This window comes from Rhineura floridana, chromosome 9 (assembly GCF_030035675.1).
Source record: "Rhineura floridana isolate rRhiFlo1 chromosome 9, rRhiFlo1.hap2, whole genome shotgun sequence".
Taxonomy (NCBI): Eukaryota; Metazoa; Chordata; class Lepidosauria; order Squamata; family Rhineuridae; genus Rhineura; species Rhineura floridana.
Window position 1 is genome coordinate 76,793,576 of NC_084488.1, and position 13,731 is coordinate 76,807,306.

Here is a 13,731-nt window from a genome sequence, read left to right on the forward strand (position 1 = left end):
GGCGCCCAGCACACCAACAATGACTAACTGTGGAAAGGGAGGGGGCAGGATCCGGTCTGATGAATCTGATGTCTTTAGCAGGGATGTTTCTTTCTCTCTCTCTCCCAACTCAAGAACCCAGACTGTCCCTAAACGTGCAAGGACAAGCGGTGACCTTTCTGGTAGATACGGGAGCTACATACTCCCTGATTAATGTAGCGCCAGGAAACTGGCTGAGTAAAGAAGTAAAAATGACAATGGGGGTAGATGGAAACCCCACGCCCATGTGCACAACACTACCGTTGCAAGTTAAATACAATGATAAAATGTTTAACCACGTTTTTCTCTACTCTGTTTCTTGTCCCATTTCCTTAATGGGACGTGACATGTTGTGTAAACTGGAGGCTACCTTAACCTGCACCCCTGAAGGGGTGGGCTTGCTGATGAGTGTATTAGGGGTGCCTGCGGGTAATACACTTAGACACAAACATGCAGGAGACGGTTTACCGGGAGACCTTGCTGACCTGCCATCTGACTTGTGGGGCACGGAAGATACAGAAGTGGGGCTATTGCGATCAGTAAGCCCCGTCCGAATTCAGGTAAAGCCATCCCTCCCGCCACCAAACGTTGCCCAGTACCCTCTGTCATTAGAAGCAAGAGAAGGCATACGCCCCATAATAGAAGGCTTCATTGCAAAAGGAGTTATCCGGCCGCAGCGGACCCCCTGCAACACGCCAATACTACCAATAAAGAAACCTCCAAAGAAACCCGGAGATCCAGTCCGGTGGAGGTTTTGCCAAGACTTGAGGGCGGTAAACAGGTATGTGATCCCTTTGCACACTGTTGTTCCAGATCCAGTAACGATTATCAGTCAGATTCCATGGGACGCGAAGTGGTTTACCGTGATTGATCTCAAAATGCCTTTTTTTTAGCATTGAAAGGGTACCACACAGGTGTTTTCAGCACAAAGACAGCAACAGCTGGAAGCAGAGCTGCTAGAGAATCCAAATGTCAGTTTTGAACGCTGTGGACCATTAAATCCAGCCACACTCTTACCCGATTTACCCCTGCCCCTCCCGGAGCATGACTGTGTGCAAGTCTTACAATCTACCTTACAGATCAGACCAGACTTGTCTGATGAGCCATTGCCAGAATCGGATACAAATGGCAGCTCCTATTACAAAAATGGGGTAAGATATACAGGATTTGCGATAACAACACAGTGGGAGGTGGTGGAGGCGACAGCCCTCCCAGGACGATGGGGAGCGCAAGCAGCAGAGATTTATGCGCTGGCCAGAGTATGTCAATTGTCAGCAGGTAAGAAAGTGACTATTTTTACCGACAGCAGGTATGCTTTTGGAGTTATACACTGTCACATTCATCTGTGGAAATACAGGGGGTTTACAACTGCAGGGGGCAAGCCTATCCAACACTTGGAGCTTGTGCCAAAAAAACTGTTACAAACTATTCTTGATCCCTTACAGCTAGCAGTGGTGCATTGCAAGGCACATACTAAGGAACAGGACCCAGTGACTTTGGGAAATGCCCTGGCTGACCAGACTGCACGCCACGCAGCATTATTACCTATGAGTATGCCAACTCTGGCACTAGTGACCACTGCTTTTGTCCCGCCTGTATCTGTTTCAATACCCCCACAGGAAGTGAAGCAATGGACTGAACTAGGAGCGATCCTGAAACAACAACTATGGACCATGCCGGACGGCCGAGCGTGTCTACCCAGAGCGTTGTATCACGCAGCAGCAAAATGGTTCCATGACCATGGAGGCCATTACGGCATACTTGCCTTATCAGATTCGATCACACGTTTCTGGTATGCCCCTGGAATCCAACCCGTATGCGGTGCAATAGTGAAAGCATGCCACATTTGCCAAGCCAACGGACCAGCTTTACCAAACAGGGCCCCACAAGGGGGTAGACCCGTGCCGGCTGCACCTTTTACTCAGCTCCAAACCGACTTCGTTGATCTCCCTAAGGCGGAAGGAAAGAAACATCTTCTAGTCATGGTATGCCCTTTAACAGCATGGATAGAGGCATTCCCAACCACAAACGCTACGGCAACAACGGTGGCCAAAACATTACTGAAAGAAGTAATACCGCGGTTCGGAATTCCAGAGGTAATAGACTCAGACCGAGGAACACACTTTACAGGACAGATTTTGACAAAAATTGAAGAAGGTCTGGGAATTAAACATGTGTTCCATACCGCTTACCATCCACAATCATCCGGAGCGACGGAAAAACAGAACCGGGAAATTAAGACAGCGTTGGCTAAGTATACTCAGGAAACAGGCTTAAGGTGGCCTCAGGTACTCCCTCTCGTTCTTTTCCATTTGCGTACCCACCCTACCCGGGCGTTAGGGCTTTCACCGTTCGAATTAGTGTATGGCAGGCCTCCCACAAAAGGGGGGTGCTTGCCAAATGTGGAGGTTTCACTATTGGGGGGGGATCACATAACTGTATCCCAGTATCTTTCTTTGCAGACCAGGCTCCGGGAACTGTGGAAAGCTGCCGGATCCACTAAGACGGTACCCCTTGAGGACCAGGTGCATCCATACAACCCCGGGGACTTTGTTTGGGCAAAGAAATTCGTGAGGGGCGATTCCTTGCAGCCAAGATACACGGGACCACATCAAGTCCTGTTGACTACACAAGCTGCTGTTTTCCTAGAAGGACGAAAGTCGTGGATACACCATTCCCACGTAAAGCCAGCTGTAGTAGCGGCACCGCCACCACCCCAGGTCCCCAAGATACGGTTGCAGAGGAACGAAGAAACCGGCCAGTGGCAGGCGGCACAATTCCCTTTCCAGAACGCGGACATTGAATAAGACATCAACACAGAAATGCTCCAACAAACAGAAAGGATGTCTATTTACTTATGGGGGATGACTGTGTTAGCTCGATATGCCTTACCCCTTTGTTGCCCCCCAAACGTGAAGATATGCAATGATAATGATTATTACTACCTGAAAGACTTTGGACGAACAATCCCAAAAACACGGGATTGCCCAGACCCTTTTCTTTACGATGTAAATCAGATAAAGGAAGGGATAGTGAAGGCTGACATAGCGGGACGGTTGTGTCATAAAACAGCCGTTATCTTGCAACATAATTATACTGGCCGCTGGGTAACGCATTGCACCCAGGCTGAAATCGAATGGCCTATTAGACTTGCACTTCGATGCTGGCAATATCGACATATGCCTAATTACGGCTGCCCTCCAGAGGTAGACATAACATCTATAAGTTCAGAATATAACATGCTTACTTTCCAGGTTAAATATGGAACAACCCAGCCCAAGATGGCAGAAAGACCAAAGTTTTGTGTAGGTATTGGAGAACCATCATGTTATGCATGGCTAAAAGATAAACTGGGCGCTCAGAAACCCATACAAGACAAGGTGACACAAGCTACACAAACCAGGAAAACATGGGGCGGGTTCAAACATAGAAACACTAAAAGAGGCGATGGGTGGGACGGAAATACTTTTGTTGCCTTAATGGAAGAAACAGCTCCGGAAAAGGGCACCTGTTATGTTTGTGCACACACCCCACCGCACGGACAGGCGGGAGTCCCCTTGACGGGGGCCCCATTGCCGTTAAATGACTATCTCTCCTTCGCCTCACATTCCAGCTCACAGGAACTAGAAGGGGGGTTGGTTCTTAGTGGGCCCATCGCTAGATCAGTATGCGTAGGCAGCGGAAGCCAGCCAGCGGAAGGGATGTTATGCGATGGCTTAATTTACTCTACAAAACCAGGTAATTGGTCTTTTATAAATGAAACACGAAAAGCAGCGGGTTTAACGTGGCTTTCTATTTGGCAGCATTTGCTACACCTGACTTTTGCGGACCACCATTTAGTACCTTTCCTTACAGATCTAGTGGATCATCAAACCCCAGCTGGACTCTGGTGGCTTTGTGGGCACTCAGCGGTAAGGAAATTACCAGTAACGGGCTCCTGGACCTGTACATTGGGAAGGGTAGTTCCAGGACTCCGGGTTTCCTCCACATTGCCTACTCTGCGTCGCCGTAACAAAAGAAGCACAGGGGAGGCAGTGCTGAGAGGTTTCTTTCCACAGTATGGCGCAGCCAAAACATACCAGGAGCTCATAGAATTGTCTCAAGCTTTTGAGCGTTTTATGAATGATTCGGCCATTGCCTTTTCGGATCTCACCAACGAACAAGGGCATAACAGACAGTAAGGCTGATGTCACAAAACACATTAACGACATCGGAAATATATATCACGAAGTAGAGCACATAGGGAATTTTTCCTTGTTCTCGAGCTTCTCCAATTGGTTTTCAGCCTGGCCCAGTTGGCATAAGATCTTATTTTATATTGTTGTAATAGGTGCCTTGTTAATTTCAGTTTGTTGCTGTGTACAATGTATTCCCAATTTAATGCAACTGGCCTCTGCCTGCCTGAACCGACTCACAGTGTCCCTTTTCAAAAAACCACAGCCAACTTACATGGAATTGGCTTTGAGACCGGCTTGGCAATCCAAACAAGGTGATGCAGCTACCTGAGAGACTAACTAGTCTCTCAGGGCTGAAAGGGGGGATTGTTGTGTTCAAATTGAAACCCCTGTGTTAATAAAACTATAATTCACTGGTCTTACCTAAACCAGCTTAGGCTTCATGAGAAATAGAACCAGAGTGGCATTTATCTGACTTTCGGTATAAAATGTAGATTTATTTCCTTGTGACCTGACCCTTACCAACATTCCAGTGGCTCACATAATAAAAGCCGGATTACGCTGGAGACTCCCCTACTATGCATTTCATACCGTATATATGCTTATGGCTTTGCTTATTACTGTCAAAATGTTTCACACAGAAATGTCAAAGGCTGCTTTATTGTCCCTCATAGCTCTCGAGTTGTATCCCTCCCTTTTGATATGCAAGACGAAATGATACCATGTCTGTGTTTAAGTTAGAGGGCGCCCGGTTGCAATTGAACCTCCTCTTCCCATGCGCCTTTGTCCGTTCCTGCATAGTGCTTATCTCAAGGACATGTGAAATATGTAGACAAGTTGACAGTGCAATGTTTCCACTTTTGTTCTTCTCCTGTACCCCTTTTTGTTTGTCACATACGTCCTAACGCTAGGGCAGTTAGCAATTGTTTCTTTATGTTTTATGACGTGAACATGATACTGTAAACTTCGGGGTAAACCTATATAAACCCCCATCTATCAATAAACGCGGTTCCCATGCTCACCTGCTTTGGCTTGTAAGTATTGGGTCCCCTTTGCAAAGGCTTTGTTTTGTGTTGTTTGATCTCTGATAGTGGGTTCATTTTTACTCAGCTCCGCACTCTCCCGGGGTGTAATAAGTGAGCTGGGGTAACAGGACAGCTTGCGTGTTGGGTTTGGATCTAACACAAGTTAATAGATAATTACAAAAAAGTGTGGCATACAAACTGTGTTTTATTTTTTATTAAAATACCAATACTAAAAATACTAAAATGCCTGGGAAAAGAGGAAGGTTTTCACCTGGCGCCGAAAAGATAGTAATGTAGGCGCCAGGCGTACCTCGTCAGGAAGGGTGTTCCATAGTTCGGGGACCACTACCGAGAAGGCCCTTGTGATGCATCCTTCCCTGGCTCTCCTGTCAGGTTCCTACCTGCTCGTGGCTACTGCCTGTCACTAGGCACCACCAGGGACTCCACCAGTCCGGACCGCTCTCTTATGGTTTCTCTCCCCGCTCTAGCACAGATCTCAACAGATCCCCCTGCTAGGCAACCACCAGTAACGTCCCAATACTAGTATTCCCAGAGACTTGAATACTGGTATTGTTATTCTCTGCACCGCTGCCACCATTTGTTACAGTTCCCCTTCAGCCTTGGTCATTACCTTACCCTCCCTTCTGGTCTGTGAAACCCCAGCCAAGGATCAGGCCTTTGGTAAACCAAATTAAGTATTTATTACAGATAACAAAGCTAACAAGATTAACAAGATTTCTTCTTAAGGCACATAAGCATATGGTTTTACTCAATACTAATCCGAACTCCACCTCCCTCCTGGCAAACAACTCTCTAAACCCCACCAAACAACCCTCTCAGTTCTCTTCTCCCCCCCCGATTCCACTCTCACTCTTCCTTTTATACATTCAGCCATTTTAAACACTCAGCCAATCATCTCGCATTCTACTGCCCATTCACTCCCCCTCCTCTTTCACTCCACTTACCATGTATCTTCTAAAACAACAACACTTACCATATATACATTAATATAGGAACATCACAGCCCTCTTTCTTGTAGTCGCCTTCCGGGCGTCTTTCTGAGTAGGCACCCGGAGGAGGGCCTTCGATGTTGAGCACAGTGTACGGGTAGGTTCATATCGGGAGAGATGTTTCATCAGGTATTGCGGGCCCGTGCCGTGTAAGGCTTTATAGGTTAAAACCAACACCTTGAATTGGGCCCGGAAACATATAGGCAGCCAGTGCAGGCAGGCCAGAATCGGTGTTACATGTTCTGACTGCTTGGTCCCAGTTATCAATCTGGCCGCTGCATTCTGCACGAGCTGCAGTTTCTGAACCGTCTTCAAGGGCAGCCCCATGTAGAGTGCATTGCAGTAGTCCAATTTTGAGGTTACCAGAGCATGAACGACTGAAGCAAGATGTTCCCTGTCCAGATATGGGCGTAGCTGGGCCACCAGTCTAAGTTGGTAAAAAGCACTCCGTGCCACTGAGGCCACCTGCGCCTCAAGTGACAAGGACGGATCCAAAAGGACTCCCAAGCTGCGCACTTGCTCCTTCAGGGGGAGTGTAACCCCATCCAGAGCAGGTCAAACATCCATCATCTGGTCAGGGGATGCATTTACTAACAGCACCTCAGTCTTGTCTGGATTGAGCTTCAATTTGTTCACTCTCATCCAGTCCATTATTGCAGCCAGGCATCGGTTTAGCACCTTGACGGCCTCACCTGAAGAAGATGAAAAGGAGAAGTAGAGCTGCGTATCATCAGCATACTGATGAAAACGCACTCCAAAACTCCTAATGACAGCACCCAGCGGCTTCATATAGATGTTAAAGAGCATGGGGGACAGAACTGATCCCTGCGGAACTCCATATTGGAGAGCCCAGGGCGTTGAGTAGTGCTCCCCAAGCACTACTTTCTGGAGACGACCTGCCAGATAGGAGCGGAACCACTGCCAGGCAGTACCTCCAACTCCCAAATCCTCAAGCCTCCCCAGAAGGATACCATGGTCGATGGTATCAAAAGCCGCTGAGAGGTCGAGGAGAATCAACAGGGTTACACTCCCTCTGTCTTTCTCCCAACACAAGTTGTCATACAGGGCGACCAAGGCCGTCTCCGTGCCAAAATCGGGCCTGAAACCCGATTGAAATGGATCCAGATAATCGGTCTCATCCAAGAGTGCCTGGAGCTGGGATGCAACCACCCTTTCCAGAACCTTGCCCAGGAATGGAACATTTGCTACCGGCCTGTAGTTATTAAGATTTTCAGGGTCCAGGGAAGATTTCTTCAGACGTGGTCTCACTACAGCCGCCTTAAGGCAGTTCGGGACCACTCCCTCATATAATGAAGCATTAATCACTTCCCTAGCCCAGCCGGCAGTGCCATCCCTGCTAGCTTTTATTAGCCAAGAGGGGCAATGATCTAACACAGAAGTGGTTGCACGCACCTGTCCAAGCACCTTGTCAACGTCCTCAAGCTGTACCGATTGAAACTCATCCAAAAAAACATGACTAGACTGTGCTCCGGAGACCTTATTTGATTCAACTGCTATAATATTGGAGTCTAAGTCCTGACGGATGCAAGAAATTTTGTCCTGGAAGTGCCTAGCAAATTCGTCACAGCGTGCTTTAGAAAATTCAATCACGTCCCTAGGGCCAGCGTGTAATAGCCCCTTGACGGTTCGAAAGAGCTCCGCCAGATGGCAGATAGAAGATTGAATAGAGGCAATGAAATGTTGTTTCTTTGCTGCCTGCACTGCCCCAAAATACATCTTATTATAGGCACTCACCAGTGCAAAGTTGCATTCATCAGGAGTCCGTCTCCATCTGCACTCAACCTTCTCCTCTGTTGTTTCATCGCCCTCAGCTCCGGAGTATACCATGGAGCCGTGTGAGCTCTACAAAGGAGAGGGCGCACAGGAGCGATCATGTTAGCTGCCCGGGTCATTTCCGTATTCCACAGATCAACCAGGGTGTCGACAGGAGCACCAGCCTTATCAGCCGGAAAACTCCCCAGAGCCTTTTGAAAACCATCAGGATCCAGCAGCCTCCAGGGGCGGACCATCTTAATAGGTCCCCCACCCTTGCAGAGGGGGAAAGTCATCGTGAGTCTAAACTTCAACAAGCAGTGATCTGTCCATGACAAAGGAGCTGATGTAAGGCTCCCTATATACAGATCACTATCACCACGTCCAGTTGCGAAAATCAGGTCTAGAGTGTGTCCTGCCACATGGGTTGGGCCAGTGGTATATTGGGACAGCCCCATGGTTGTCATGGAGACCATGAAGTCCTGAGCTGCCCCAGATAAGACGGCCTTGGCATGAATGTTGACATCGCCCAGTACTAGTAGTCTAGGGGATCTCAACAAAACCTCCGAGACCACCTCCGTCAGCTCAGTCAGGGAGTCCGTTAGGCAGCGGGGTGGGCGGTACACCAACAGAATCCCCAATCTGTCCCTCTGGCCCAACTCAAGGTGCAAACACTCAAGGCCAGTAATTACATGGACATGGCGCCTGAAGAGAGGGATAGAACTCCTATAGACCCCCCCTCCCCGGCCCTCAGATCTACTGTGATGCTGAACTGAGTATCCCAGTGGGCACAGCTGGGAGAGTCCAACTCCTCCCTGCTCACCCACCCAGGTCTTAGTTATGCATGCCAGATCGGCTACCTCATCCACAATTAAATCGTGGATGAGGGAGATCTTATTGTGTACCAATCTGGCATTAAGAAGCAGCATCCGGAGATCAGAGAGCTGGCTGATAGGACATCCTGCATACCTGTGAATGTGTGGAAGACCGGAACACGGCACAGCCGTCAACTGCCTGGGCTGAGTTCCCCTCACCTGGCCAGTCTTCCACACAACGTGATATCTCCCTCTACCCATCACTATGCCTATTGGGGCCCCCACAAATTCTTCCTGACTTTGATTCCTCTCTCCCAGGCACATAGTGTAAAACGTCACTACACACACTTATAACATACACCAGGTATCACACACACACTCACAGCAAACACACCCAGAATCCAACACACACAAAAAGAACAGCTAAAAACCAGTCCGCGACTAAAAAAGCCCTTGGTGATGGAAAGGTGGGAAGATGTATCAAGCAGCGTCGCCTCAGCTGTTTCTTACTCCATCGAGAGTAGCCCCACCAGTATCGATCACCAAACAAGCGCCAAGTTGGAATTCCTGCCCGCAGCTCACAGCAGCTCACAGCTCGCAAGTCCAGTCCCCGCTGGCCGGAAACACCGTTGAAAATCCACCCCAAAAAAGATGGAGCTCTCGTTTCAAACTTCGAGTTGTCAATAATTGCAGGGGACAAACGAAAAATGGAGGACAGGAGACAGGACGAGAAGCAGGAGCAAAAGGTCCTTTGTCCGTCTGGTGACCCCCCCCGCAGGCGTGGGAACATCCCCCAGTTGGTACTCCTCGACTCCACGCAACACCAAACGGAGGCAATAGACGACCATACAATCCAAAACCGGGTGGGTGGTGCCTCTCAGCTGGCCCCAAAGTGGTCCCCGGAACCACGTCATCCACTAGCGGCAGGAGCGGCCGGAGCGGGGCAGATGGAACAGCCAGCGGAAAACCCCAAATGGAGAAATCATGCTGCAGCCCAGGCAGCGAGGCCCACACTCCACACAGTCCAAACAGGCCCAAACCGACACAGGGAGCACCTCACCCGCAACCGCAGACCATCTTCAGCAACAAGGTAAGTTCTTCATCAATATTTACCAGTATTTACTGAGCAATTATTTGTCAGCAAGCGGAGCTCCTGGCTAGGCGTCTTAGTCAGTCGCCATCTTGCGTTTCTTTTGCACTGAAATGAATGGGGTCAAATAACATAATGACAACAAAAATTACTTAATTTACATAATTACATGTTATGTAATTTTGTCATAGCAAACAATAGAATTTTTGTTCACTGCAGCAGAATGGAAGCAGTGTTGCATAAAATGTATACAGGACAGAATGAAAAACAATGCCTTCTTACATTCCTAGAGGTTGTTGGGGGGTGGGTGTAGGAGGAATTGACAAAAATTGGTTCCCTCCTCTTCCACCCCTTCCATAAACAGGAAAAGCCTTTCTATTCATGGACTGGCAAGCCTGGATCCAACTAATATGTATTAAGTGTGTGGTCTTCATTTGTACATTTTGAAAGCTTTTGTGAGAGGCAAAATTTATAGAGGCTTCTTTTCCATTATAGGTAGCCACAGAAAGGCCAGATAAATGTGATGGAACTTGCGTGCACTGTTAGAAGGGGGGGTAAGGGAGAGAACAGTGAGATTAATGTCAAAGCAAGACAGGGTGAGAGGCAGAGCTATGTGACATGTAAGGTCTTTTGAGCAAGGACAGAAAGTCTGAACATCAGAAGCAACACAAGATCATAATGATTTATTTGGCCATAAAACATTTTTCTTGTTCCACCACTTCTTTGTGTTCTCTCCTTAGTATGATTAAAAGGGCAAAGTTACAAATATGAAAAGTTATTCTTTTTCTCCTTATAAGTAAAAAAAATCTAAATGCTTTTTTCCTCATTTCAGCCTAATAACCTGATTTTTGCTGTTATTCATTCTTCTGTTGTTTAGGAGTGTTTCCATTCATGTGAACTAAAACCTTGTTTGGACTTTTATACTTCTTAACTAACAAGGAACTACTTTCCACTTATAACATTCTGGTCTCTGAGCAGATGGTGTCATCTATATTATTGGATATTGTCAACCCTGCCTGGATTATGGTTGCTCTAACCAGACATTTATTACTTTCTGCTATACTGCTATACTAAAGAATACCCAAAGTATGTGTGCAATGGTTGTGTTTAAAAGAAGGATATGATTTGGTGTGGTTCACACAGAAACGTTTTAGAGATCCTTTTTCAAGAAATGATGAGTACTCACTTATTGGAAATGAGGTCTGGATCTACATGATGATCTTGTCCCACTTTTTCTGGGACATAATGATAGCAAAGAATGGGCACAGGGGGGTTATGTAATGCAGCATTCAAACCTTCCTAAAACATAGTGTTATATTTGGCAACATTGTGGAAATATGGGCAATCAGCCTTCTTTGTTATTTGTTTCAGTCTCAACTACTATAATGCATATCTTACTGGTAATGTCACTCTGACTATGACTCCAGTCTATAGCTGCTGATGGACAAATTTGAAGTTTCCTGCTTATGAAATGGAGGGTAGATCTACTAAATTCAAATAGCTAATCAGAACTCTGATTGTTCACATCCATATGTCAGGAGTTGTGCATGGTCCAAACGAATAACAAACCTGATACACATAGCAGTGATCCAACAAGGAGGAATGTACACATGCACAGGACCTTCATCAAGGACATATATTTTGTATAGAGTTATATAGACCATGGTATTCCCGATCTCTATATAGGATGTGAGAGTTGGATGGTGAAAAAAAGCAGATAAGAGAAAAATCAACTCATTTGAAATGTGGTGTTGGAGGAGAGCTTTGTGCATACCATGAAAAAGACAAATAATTGGGTGTTAGAACAAATGAAACCAGAACTGTCACTAGAAGCTAAAATGATGAAATTAAGGTTATCATATTTTGGACACATAATGAGAAGACGTGATTCACTAGAAAAGACAATAATGCTGGGAAAAACAGAAGGGAGTAGAAAAAGAGGAGGCCAAACAAGAGATGATGAAACTGAGGTTGTCATACTTTCGACACATAATGAGAAGACATGATTCACTAGTAAAGACAATAATGCTGGGAAAAACAGAAGGGAGTAGAAAAAGAGAAAGGCCAAACAAGAGATGGATTGATTCCATAAAGGAAGCCACAGACCTGAACTTACAAGATCTGAACAGGGTGGTTCACGACCGATGCTCTTGGAGGTCACTGATTCAGTGGGTCGCTGTAAGTCGTAATCGAGTTGAAGGCACATAACAACAACAAAGAGTTATATAATGAGCAATTACAGTATTAAAAATGGTAGCAATGGTTTCCAATAGAAATGGTAGAAGAAATGGTGCTTTTTGCATCCAAAATTGAAAGAGTATCTTGTCCACAAATATAAGAAAACTGGCGCTTATTTTTAGTTGGTCCATATGTCAAAACTCTTTGCGAAAATTGTGCTTACACATCTGTAACAGTTATATTTCAAATAATATAAAACATTGACTCAACAAATTTAATGAATGTCAATAATTCTTCTCTTGTACAATCAGTTCCAGAAATCACCCTTCAACATTCCACCCTTCTATGCAGCAGATATTAAAGAGATTTTCTCCTGTTTATTTATCCAACTTTGCAGGGATGTGCATTCATTTGAAAAATGAAAGCAAGATTTAATGTATGTATAAATGCATGCAAAATGAATTTTAAAACAAAAAAACATGAGTTGTTCATTTCTTTGTGTTTTTCACCTTCCTGTTTGTCCATTTTGTCTGAATTGATAAAATGTCATTTAGAAATATTAGAAAGTCTGCAACCTTCATGTCATGTGGATGTAAAACACCAAAATCTCAATCGTGAGAAAACAAAATGGTTCTCCTTTAAAAGTAATAGGCAGCCTACAGAATGACCCAGCTTTATTTACTGGGTTGTATCCAACGAAGAGAGCTATGCTAAGTATAAGAAGCTGGTGGAACTTATGCTGGCTTAAACTGGTATGTTACCCCTATTCCAGACTCCATTCAGGAGTGGGGCTACTGCCATCTGAGCTGGCCTGAGGCTGGCAGAGGGGGAAAAACCCTTTAAAATAGAGTTTGACTTGCACAACCCTTTTTGCTGATGTAAGTTCTGCCAGGTTGCCAGGTCATGTGACTGAGATGAAAGAGCTTTGGAATAGGTATAAGTCTCTCCTTACCCCATCCTCCCTCCCCCATATCCCTTTTGGGGGGCTTACATTAGCATAAGTTCTGCCACCTTAAGTACCACTAGCTTCATTGTTCACAACTGATTTTCTCTAACTTTGTCCAATGTGCCGAAAAAATGAGCAAGTATGATATCATTTGGGAATAGAGGAACACCTACACATTTTTTGTCATTTAGACAGAAAACACCAAAGTTACATACAGAAGAAAACAGGATAGGTTTCCACTGAAATCAATGGAAAAACAAGAACAAATGTAAAATGAAACAGCAACAATGAAAAAGAAGAATGTATTTATTTTAATCAAGGACCAGCACAAAGGTAAAATTAATTAGCAGCAATGAAAAAGAAAGTAAAATTAAATGAATGAGGCCTTAACAAAAACACCCACATTTCATACACCCCAAATTGCCTTTCTTGTCTTTCTGTCCCTCTTCCTTTTGAATTCACTCAACTCCAATATTAAACCATCAAATATATATTGGCAAGAAGATGCTGTCAACAATGACACAGGCACTGAGATTATCTGAAGAATTTTGATCTATCAGCTTTGGTTTACCTTGACAGATCATAAACTGCATGGAAATACACAGTAAACAATGCAGATACAAATCAAGTATACTTCCAAAGACCATCTCCATAAGACTGCCTTAAATATTTCTGCTAACTGAAGGAAGTGAAAAGTACAA